This window comes from Balaenoptera acutorostrata, chromosome 5, assembly GCF_949987535.1.
Source record: "Balaenoptera acutorostrata chromosome 5, mBalAcu1.1, whole genome shotgun sequence".
NCBI lineage: Eukaryota > Metazoa > Chordata > Mammalia > Artiodactyla > Balaenopteridae > Balaenoptera > Balaenoptera acutorostrata.
The window spans coordinates 20,062,172-20,073,013 of NC_080068.1; positions in this window are offsets into that span (position 1 = coordinate 20,062,172).

A 10,842-nucleotide genomic window follows, 5' to 3' on the forward strand; every position below is an offset into this window, starting at 1 on the left:
TCCCAGCCTGAGGCGATCACTAATCTGCTTTCTGTCTCTATAGATTTATTCTGGAGATTTCATATAAATGTAATCTTATAACTACATGGTCCTTTTTGACTGGCTTCCTTCACTTAGTATTATGTTTTCAAGGCCCTTCCGTGTTGCAGCTAGTATCAGAACTTCACTCTTTTTTATGGTTGAATAATATCCCATTATGTAGATATGCCATTTATCAGCTGATGGACATTTGGGTTGTTTTCACCTTTGGCTATCATGAATAATTCTGTTATGAACTTTTGTGTACAAATTTTTGTGTGGACATATGCTTTCATTTCTCTTGGGTATATACCCAGGAGTAGAATTGCTGGGTCAAATGGCAACTCTATGTTTAGCTGTTTAAGAATTGCCAGGTTGTTTTCTGAAGTGACTACACCATTTTATACTCCCATCAGCAGTATATGAGGGTTCTGATGTCTCCACATCCTCAACTACAATTTTATTATCTTTCTTTTTGATTATAACCAGCCTAGTGGATGTGAAGTGGTATCTCACTATGGTTTTGATCTGCATTTCCCTAATGACTAATGACGTTGAGCATCCTCCAATGTACTTATTAGCCATTACATATTATTACATCTTTTTTGGAGAAATGTTTATTCAGATCCTTTGCCCTTTTAAAAATTGGATTATTTGTTTTTATTATTGAGTTGTAAGAGTTCCTTATATACTTGGGGTGTAAGTCCCTTATCAGATATATTATTTGCGAATATTTTTTTTCATTCTGTGTGATGTCTTTTCACTTTCTTGATAATGTCCTCTGAAGCACAAGAGTTTTAAATTGTGGTGAAATCCAAGTAATCTATTTTTTCTTTTGTTGCTTGTACTTTTGGTCATATCCAAGCAACCACTGCCAAATCCAAGGTCACAAAGATTTACCCCTATGTTTTCTTCTAATAGTTTCATAGTTTTAGCTTTAAGTTAAGTATTTGGTCTATATTGAGTTAATCTTTTTATATGATGTGTGGTAGGGTCCCAAATTCATTCTTTTGTATGAGGATACCTGGCTGTCCCAGTAGCATTTGTTGAAAGATGATTTTTTCCCCACTAAATTGTCTTGGCGCCTTTGTTGAAAATTAGTTGACTATAAATGTAAATGCTCATTTCTGGATTGTCAGTTTTAGTCCATTAATCTGCATGTTATCTTTATCCCAGTACTCCACTCTCTTGATTGTTGTTGCTTTGTAGTAAGTTTTGAAATTGGGACTTGTGAGTCTACCTACTTTGTTCTTTTTCAAGATTGTTGTGGCTATCCTGAGTCTCCTGAGTTACCATATGAATTTTAGGATCAGCTTGTCACTTTCTACAAAGCCAGCTGGGATTCTGATAAGGATTATATTCAACCTGTGCATCAGTTTCAGAACTATTACCATATTAACCATATTAAGTTTCCTGACCCATGAATGTGAGACACCCTTCCACTTACTTAAATCTTTTAAAATTTCTCTCAACATTTTGTAATTTTTAGAGTATAAGTTTTGCACTTCTTTTGTTAAATTTATTCCAAGTGTTTTATTATTTTTGATGCTATTATAAATGGAATTGTTTTCTTACATTCAGTTTCAGATTGTTCATTGCAAGTATATAGAAATACTATTTTTTTTTGTATTTGATCATGTATCCTGCAACTCTGCTGAACTCACTCATTCTAATATCTTATGATAGAAGGATTTTCCATATAAAAGATCACATCAACTGTAAATAGAGATTGTTTTACTTTTTCCTTTCCAATCTGAATATCTTTAATTTCTTTTTATTTCTTAATTGCCCTGGTTCGAACTTGGAGGTTGAAGGTTGAATGGAAGTGGTAAGTGTGGACATAGCCAAGATGATGGTGCTAGTGAAGATGGTGGTGAGGGTGATAGTAATGAGGGATAATAATAACCCCCAAACCTGAAAGGAAGGCTCAAATCACTTGGCAATGATCTGGTTCTATTTTCACTAAGTAATATATTTTAAAATTCATAAAAACTTATTTGAAACCTTAAAACACATTCAAAACAGCCTAAAAGCACTCCTGTACAGGGAGGAGGAACAGAATTCGAGATGTCTATCCCGACATTAAGAGTCTGTTCCAGACTCAGATTGATCACAGCTTTGTTGCTTCTTCTGCATTAATTTGGTTGTCAGCTGAGACAGTGGGTCCAGCAGGAGAGTGGGGCAGGGAGGCCTGGCTTGGAATTCCAGTTCTACTACCTATTGGTTGAATGATTTTGGGTATATGACTATCTGTCATCTCTAAAATAGGTATGATAATCCCTATTTCACTGGGTTGGTTTAAGGATTCATTGAGATAATGCATGTAAAGTATAGTGTTGAGCACACAGTAGCATTTGATAAATGTTATTTTCCACTTTCATCAATGTTGTTTTTAATGTTAGAGATGTGGTGCGCAATGTTCTTATTTACCAATGATCGGTTTCAATAAAATGGGGCTTGTTTACGTGTTCTTTCTACCTCTACCTTCCAACTAGTCAGACAGCACAGTGGTCATGCTTCTCTAACTCTCAGGGCTTGGTGCAGTATGGCTGGGATATCTGAACCTCTCCCATGCAGCATCCAGGAAAGTGGGAAGCAGGGGAGGACAGTAGTGAGGGCGATTCTGAGTAAGATACTCCTGTATATCTGAAATCTCACCTCTTCCACATAGTCCTGCTATATAAACTGCCAAGCCTCTTGGCTTTCACATCTGTGAAATGAGCCTCTCCTCATGGGTTGTTGTGAGGATGAGGTGAGGTTATGCGCCAGCACCTGGTACACAGCAAGAACTTAATAAGTGTTCACTAATATTCACTTTCAATATGTGGTCCGATAGAACTCCTGACAAAAAGCAACGTGTTACGTTATGACTACTCCATGGAGTGAATCTATTTTCTGGACTTTCATCCATGAGGAAAATGGGTTTTAGGAAGATTACCAGGCTTATTTATTTGCTTATCATGAAAACACTACTTTCACATTGTAAGATTATTCTCATATTTTGTAAAAACATGACTTTCATCCGTTTCTCTACTTGCCTAAATTGACTTCAGATTTCACCAATCCTTTCTTTACCAAATTCCTTTGCCTTTGTTCTCTGTGAATGTGATAATTACCAAGAAAAAAGAATAAGTATTTCCATGAGGAAGCATGGAATGAATCAAAAATTCAGCCTTAAAATAAGCAGGTTCCAGTAGAAAGTTCTTCTAGAAAATAGTAAGAAGGACCCCATATCATAAGTGACATGTACAACATTTTTGAGAACGAAGAAAATATGGGAAGAAGATTGCATCTCAACTCACTCATTATCCTTCTCCAGGACTTGAGCAGGATATCATCCCTGTGTCTAAACTTCTGCGTATTCTTAGTCACCTTCACCCTCACTGACACTTCCTCCTTCTCTGTCAGCATCCCTGTAGGAAACAGGGTCACTGCAGAAAACTGATGGCACGTCCAAACCGGCTAACTTGAGAAGAGCTCAATAAACCTTAGAAAGATAAGGGCAGGATACAAGGAAACCTCAAGGGTGATACAGCACCTCCAGGCTCATAACAGCAGGGAGCAGGGAAGGTCAAGGGAGATCACTGGAACCCAAAGAGCCTAAGCCATGTGGACCTATGGCCTTGGATTAAGGCACACAAGCAGCCCTCACCACCTCCACCGGAGGGAACCAGGGAAACAAACATCCTGACTTCACTTTCTTTTCTCCCTTGGATCTCCTGCCTATGGTACCCATTGGCTGAGACCAGCCACAAGGCAGAGGGCAAGAGTTTCTATGAACCCAGACTATCGACAAAGATGGAAAGGGTAGAGAGGGGTTTGGAGGAGAAAATGGAAGGAATCTAGCCCCAGTTTATATGATGGGCTCTCCTCTACAATTTATTAATTTCTTTCATTAATCATCTTACAACGTGGAGAGTCTATTAGGATCAAGAAATGTACTAGGTTAAAAAAATTTAGATGGGTTGCCTCAACTCAAGAAACTCAGTGAATTAGGGAAAACAATACAACTACAAATAATTTTAGTACAATGAATAAATGTTGTAAAAGAAACGTGTTCACAATCCTAAGAGAGCATGAAGAGGAGAAAGATAAAGAAAAAATCATCAAGGAGGTGAAATTTTGAAGGAGGCCATATGATTCCTTTACCTCTCTTCATCTACCGCTTCACCAGAATTGGCTTCTTTGTGCATCCGCTTCCTTTACTCTCCAGGACATCTCAGACCCCCAAATGGAGTCAGGTCTGTTTGTCTTCAGCTTTAATTAATCATCTTACAACGTGGAGAGTCAACGTGGAGAGTGTGCAGACAGTTCACATTCTCAGAGAGCCTACCGCACAATTGCATATGCTATTTGATGAGATTAGAGAAGAACATAAAAATTGATATCAATAAAAAGTCCACCATTGGAGGTACATTAGGTAATCATTTACCTTCCATAACGGGATTACAGTTAAGCTAGAATGAGTTAGTAATCCTTTGCTACCCTCCTATTAATAAAAGTTTAATTTATTCACAGTTGACTTGGAACATCACATAAACCTGTATGCTATTTTCATCCTTCTATTTTTACTAGAAAGATTCCTGCCATAATCTTCTAGGATTACATGTAAAAGTTTGGATGTTCTCTTTTCAGAATAGGCTTTAGGTTTAAATTACCTGATTCTTTTGTTGGTGAAAGTGAGTCACCTCCATTCTGTTTTGAGGTACCTATCCCCACTTTTTTATACTTCTTCCACTCAATCTGCCTGAAGATCAACCATGTAAACACAGTCGTGAGTAAGATTTCAGTGTGAGATGAATCATATTATTGAGAAACAAAGAGATGCTTAAGAGTGGACACGTTCTAACATATTCCCCAATTAGGGAAGAAGTCGTCAGCTCTTTAATAAAATCTGAGGGGCCTTGGTGAATACAAAGCACTTATGGGATGAGAAGACAATTCCTAAAAATTAGAATTATTTGTGCTTAACCAAAGCCTTCCACAGTCTCCCTCTACCCTTATTACTCAACATTTTATATTACACCTGTTAGGTGACATGTACTGCTCTAGGCACTTCATAGGTATCCAATCGTTTCATTCTCAAAACAACCCTATAAGGTAGAAACTGTTATTATACACCTTTTGTGTATGGAGAACTGAAGAACAGAGATATTCAGTGACTTGTTTAAGATCGCACAGCTGGTGGAGAGCAGAGTCAGGGTTTAACCCTGGAGTCTCCCTCTAGAGTTTAAGCATGTAACCGTTGTACTATGCTACCTACCCAGGATCCAGTCTAAGCTCCTAAGCCTGGAAGTCAATTTCTTCTCCCCACTCAAGTTTGACATTTTATTCCAGCCTCACGTGCACTAGTCTTCACGAACAGCACCCCTCCTGTTCCTGCCACTCTCCAAACACACCAACATTCGGCTGTTCCGGTTCCTTGGCTCTCATCCTTCCACCTGCCCTTCTGCCCAAATGAATCTTCCCAAGCCCAGCTTCCGCTGCACTTCCTATGCATAGAAACCACCAGCCACTGAGCCACCTGCTTCCCAGGTACACTTATTACATATACCACCGCTTGTGAATTAACCATACCAACCTGCCCTTCTCTCTTTCCTTATGTCATTAAAATTTTCTTTTATTATGTAAATATCCTATTTTCCCAAATGAAGGGTGAGCTTCTCAAGCTCAGGGCCACGTATATGTCCTTAGTATCCTCCACATAGCACAGCCGGTGTTCAGTAACTACTGAGCTATTCCCCAGGGATGTCAGTACGTTTGTAACTTTCAGGATGCTCAGACTGCCTTCAGAGTGGCCAAGGAGACATCTGAGGCAGACAGAGCCTGCTGTCTGTCAGAGCCTCCATAGTGAAGCAATGTCCCTCACGGCCCAGTGCTCTAACGCTTTCCTCAAAAGAAAAAAATAAAGGAACAAACAATAAGGGCTAGATTAACTTTGCCAAAAAGGAAGAAAAGCAATATTTCTTTTTTTATGATAAGCAATTTAATAAAATAAACATGATTTCACAAAAGCTCCTGGTCAAAACACAATTTTTTTTATAAAATATTTTTCTTAATTACAAAATACTTCAGATGGAAAATAGAGGGTGAAACATCTATGCATTTAAGATCCAGATTTGGCACTTCCCTGGTAGTGCAGGGGTTAAGAATCCGCCTGCCAATGCAGGGGGGCACGGGTTCGAGCCCTGGTCCAGGAAGATCCCACATGCCACGGAGCAACTAAGCCCATGCGCCACAACTACTGAGCCTGCACTCTAGAGCTTGCAAGCCACAACTACTGAGCTTGTTGTGGTCCCTTGATTCTTAACCACTGCACCAACAGAGAAGTCCTTCTTGACTTCAGATATTTAAAAAAAATAGACAGGTATAGTTAAAGCCCCTTTTTTGTCTTTCCCTGATCTCCCTTCCTCCCTCCATAGAACTAGCCGCTCTCCTCAAGTTGGTAAGTATCTTTCTATCCAGACTTTTGGTTCTTAGGAAGTTTCTGTGTAGTCATAAAATAGACATTTTTGTTTGATATACTTGGGAGTTCATATAAAAGGTATCACACTGCACCTGTCATTTTACAACTTGATTTTGTCCCTCAGCATTGCTCCTCAGATTTGTTCATGCAGATGCAGGTGGTTCCCATTCATTCATTAAATGACATCATTCTGTTCCACTGTACTAATAAGCCTCATTTTATTTACCTATTCTCTTATTTATAGGTATTGAAATTGTTTCCAATGTTTTATTTCCAAAAAAGCAGCCCAAAGACACTAGTTTTTGCTTTTCTTGTTTTTGTGTATGTTTGTATGTGTACCTTTGCTTTATTTCTTAAGCACTATTTTTTTTAATGTTCCCCAAAACCCTGAAACAGGCATTTATTGTTAAAAAAATCATCGAGGGGGGCTTCCCTGGTGGCGCGATGGTTGAGAATCTGCCTGCTAATGCAGGGGACACGGGTTCGAGCCCTGGTCTGGGAAGATCCCACATGCCGCGGAGCAGCTAGGCCCGTGAGCCACAACTACTGAGCCTGCGCGTCTGGAGCCTGTGCTCCGCAACAAGAGAGGCCGCGATAGTGAGAGGCCCGCGCACCGCGATGAAGAGTGGCCCCCGCTTGCCACAACTAGAGAAAGCCCTCGCACAGAAACGAAGACCCAACACAGCCAAAAATAAATAAATAAATTAATTAATTAATTTAAAAAAAATCATCGAGGAAAATGAGGATGGGGAAGGGACTGTCTCTCTGGGGATGAGCACAGGAACGTGATGGGTGAAGTGCATAGTTCTCCGCTCAGGACCTCAGCCTTCTGGCTTCCCTCCAAGAAAGAGGTCAGCTGGTGGTTACCAGTGCCCTGTGGTCCAGAGCAGTGGGTCTCAAAATTGTGTGCAGAAGAATCACCTGGAGGGCTTGTTAAAGCACAGATTGCTGTCCCTCCTCCCCATTTTGGATTCAATTGGCCTGAAGTGTGCTGAGGATTTGCATTGAAAGAGGTGAGGTTTCCCAAGTAAAGCGCACACTGTTGATGGCGGCCACACTTTGAGAGCCTTGCTCTTGAGAAAAAGGAAGACACTTAAAGTCACAAGAAGACCACCAGTCTCTCCTAAAGTTTGCAAGCTGTGTGTGTGTGTGTGTGTGTGTGTGTGTGTATGTATTTGGGGGGATTGTTGAGGGGTTGAAAGTAAGAGTTTGTATTTTCGGCAGGGAAATACGTATTTCAGCAAATCACAAGGAGCTTCTCATCCCTCAATCGTCAGGATAATTTTATAAAAGTGCTAAAATATAAAGTTTCTAAATGAGGTGTTTGCATGTTTCGGGGTGGATGGTGGGGAGACATCTGTGTGAAAAGTTTTAAGAATGTTTATGTCCTTTTATTCAGTAATTCTACCCAGAGGACTTTATCTCAAGGAAATCATCAGAGATGCTTGGAAAGATTTGTGTTCAAAGATGTTCATTGCAGCATTTATTTTCATAGCCCCAAACCATAAAAACTAAGTACTTAAAAATATGAGATTGATTAAACATGTTACGATACAGCCATATAAAGAAATTTAAGATATAGCTGTTAAAAATCATTCCTTTAAGAATACTGGAAGATAGGAGGTAGGTTTATAAATTTATGAAGAATAAAATAGACTACAAAATAGCAGGTAAAGTATCAAATACACTTGCAAGTATTTATTTCTGGAGGCATTTTGTTTAGTGATTAAGAATTTTCCCTACTTTTCAGTTTTTAGAAATTTTAACATTTTCTAAATATCCTTCAAAGAACATTCACTATTTTTATAAACAGGAGATATCCCAATAAATGGTTTGAGTATTTTTAAACAACCTGTATAGGAGTGAACTTGAATTTTTCAGGAGCAGAAATGTTATAATGGAGAGGTATATTGTAGTAGTTAATATTTCTTGAATACAGCTACAGGCTAGGGGTAATATATATTATCTCACAATTCTCTCTTTATAATGATATATACTATGTCACATATTATATATAATGTTATTCTGCAATACTGTATCTAATGTGTGTTTGTGTGGAATATACATATGTGTATAATAAAACCTGTTTTCCCTCTCTATCCAGTAGTACTGAAGGTATATAAGCCTTCAGGGAAGATTACACTCAAGGGACAATCTGTTGGTTGGGTTGTAACTTCAAGGAGCATAAAAAAATATATACGTTTTTGCTGCGTCTTTGATGACTATCTTTTCACGCCACTTCTGTTGGATAAACTTGCTAGCAAAGGGTTTAGTCCATGCTACTTCTCCATACACCGCTCCCCTTATTGCCCTTCAGCAGCTCCCTGCCCCCTACACAACTAAAGAGCTTTTTCTTTTTCAGTCTCTCGCTATTGCACTGCTTTTCTGGTTCTCTTCACACCTAGCCCTCTTTGCTCCCTGCCTGGCCCATGCTGGGTCACTGGCATGGATCTCCTCTTTGTGGCTGCTGGCCAGTTTCCTCTTTCAATCTCTGTGCATTTGACAAGGCTTAGACTGGAGAGCTTCATCAGCGTATCAGGCATTCTCACCATGTTTAAAGGCTTCCTGAAATCCGAACCCCTTCATGAATCAGAGCACCTGGCATATAGCAGGCATTCATTCATTCCTAAACAACATTGATTCCCTCCATGCTGGAAATACAGCAGTGAAATTCTGCCCTCTGAGATTCCAGCATACTCCCAACACACACACAAAGCATGCCCAACAAATCTTGTATAGACCATTCTCATTCCAGATTTTTTCTAAAATCTTTGACCGGAGACTACAGTAATCTAAGAACTAACTTTAAAATTCCTTTTAAAAAAAGTATCTGTTTAAACACACTCCTTAATGAGGATGGTGGTTAAAACAAGTTTCCGAATTATTTGACACTCTTTCCATTGAGAGCTGCGACTGTGTCCCTGCCCACTGAATCTGGGTTCTGCGATTGCTTGTCAAATAGAGTATGCTAAAAATGATGCCGTGTCACTTCCTGAACTAGGCCGTGAGAAATGGGCAGCATCTGCTCCTGTCTCTTGGATACTCATTGTTGGAACCCAGCCACCATGTTCTGAGGAAGCCCAAGCAGCCCAAGGAGAGGCCCAGCTGAAGAGGAACTGAGGCCCTTGGCTGGCTCCAACTGAACTCTCGGCTGATAGCTATCGTCAGCTCTCTAGTCACGTGAGTAGATTCTCCCTGGAAGCCACGCTGCTGTCTGAAGCAGAGGCAAAACTTCCATGCCGAGCTCTGCCCAAATTGCAGACTCACAAGTTAAACAAATGATTTTTGTGTTTTTTAAGCCATTAAGTTTTGGGGTGGATTGTTACTCAGCAATACATAACTAGAACGATGGTTCTGGACATAGTGCAGTGGATCTGCTTTAGTAGGGCTTTGTTAGGTGGTTAAATTGCTCTATATAAGAAATAACAGGAAATTAGAGGATTCTGAGCCAGCAAGCTAAGGAGCAGAGGAAGCAGAGGATGAAGAGAGGGAGAGGGCTCTAGCCATAGGCAGGATGGCTAAAGCACAAATGAACTCAACAACCAGCAAAATTACCACGTGCCAGAGATGGCAGGGGACTGTATAAGAACAGGGGTGCCAGGGCTCAGGTTTAAGGAGTTTGCTAATGCAGCTGGCTGCCCGTGGGGTGGAGCATCTGCTAATCTCCATCCCATGTACCCTAAGCCTTCGGCAAAACCCTGCCACACATATACAGTCTCAAGTCTGGAATACTCAGGACGGGATGGGTGTCCTGCAATGAAGCCTGGTGGGGTAACGCAATGCAGAGTAAAGCAATGCACACTTGAGGCAAAATGGAAGAATGGAATTTGAGAATTCACTGGAAACAAGAGCTGGAAGCCAGAGGTGAGTCAGGAAAATACAAGGCCTAGAACAGCCCTCAACTTAATTTCTTGCCCTACAACCCCCAAACCCTGGACATATGTAAGGGATTCTGGATGTATGTTCTTGTGGAATGTGGTTTCAAGTCTTTTGGGGGCTTCGATCTTCAGGTTTATAGTGACTTCAACTAGTGCTTGACATTTTACAGTACCGATCGCCCCTGTGCAGTGGGTCTCCAAATGTTTGCTTCAGATATTTAGGTTCGGAAGGGGGCTGAGGGGGCCTCAGTGTGGACCCTCAGGGACACTCGTTGTGTGGGCTGCTCTTTGGTGTCCATGGAGCATCCCGCAACCTGGTAGGTGCCCCTCACAATGCTACTTAGAAATGGAAGCAGTTAGATGCCTTCGGTCGATCAGGTGAAATACTCCGGGTACAGGGAAAGACCATACCAGCCTCTGACCTCCAGAACTGTAAAATAATAAATTTGTGTTGTCTTAAGCCACTAAGTTTGTGGTTAC